Below are 951 nucleotides of genomic sequence, written 5' to 3' on the forward strand. Positions count from 1 at the left end.
GATGCTTTGGAGTATTCAAGAGAAACCAAAGATAGTAATTGCTGCCTCCAAGGTGAGAAAATCTTTCCTATTCTTAGATCTCTGAGACTCACTTTCAAATTTCTCATAGTATTAGCAGCATCTCAGCCCTATTACAGCCACTAGGATCTTGGTACCAAGGAAATCTATAATGACCTGAAGTCACAGTGCTCAATACCCTTCAAGAACTCACATCCTTAAGATTTATCCAAAAAAGACTATACTGTCCTATTACTGTGAGTTGGTGCTGCTTTAAAGTTCCAGAGAGTAGAAACTGTAGAGTACATACAGACCTGTGTTATCTATCTAGCTCAACCTGCTCATCTTACAGATGTGAGAACTTGTTCCACAGAAAAATCCTCCGCCTACTTGGGTTAGGTGCTTAGCGAAGTGATTAAAAAGAAGATATTTTGCTGTGCAGTATTTACATCGATTTATATACTCATTGTTACTTTTCTTTGCCTAAGAGGAATTTAGGATTGAATATGTGCTGTTAAGAAACCTGCATATGAAGGAAAAAGACAACTTCTCAGTGCAACTGCAAACATGCTTTCTCATCTAAATATACAGTAGGGGCTAATTGCTTTAAAATAACTATATTTCTTTCTCATTTCCACAATTGAAATCTCTGTACCAATTATTTCCTCCATTCTCATTGGAAGATATGTTATTGCTGTTATTGTTGAGTTATTTATTTATTCTGAATATTAATTCCATATTAGATACAGGATTTGCAAATATTTTTCTCTCACTATAGTCTATCTTTTCATTTTTGTGATAGATTCTTTTGAGGTACAAACATTTTAAATTTTAAAGCCCAATTTGACTATTTATTTTGTTACCTGTGATTTTAGGTCATGTCCAAGAATGCTTTGCCAAATCCAATGTCATAAAGCTTTCCACCTATTTTCTTCCAAAAATTTATTTATTATT

Source organism: Octodon degus, unplaced genomic scaffold (assembly GCF_000260255.1).
Source record: "Octodon degus isolate 3935 unplaced genomic scaffold, OctDeg1.0 scaffold00293, whole genome shotgun sequence".
NCBI classification, from domain to species: domain Eukaryota; kingdom Metazoa; phylum Chordata; class Mammalia; order Rodentia; family Octodontidae; genus Octodon; species Octodon degus.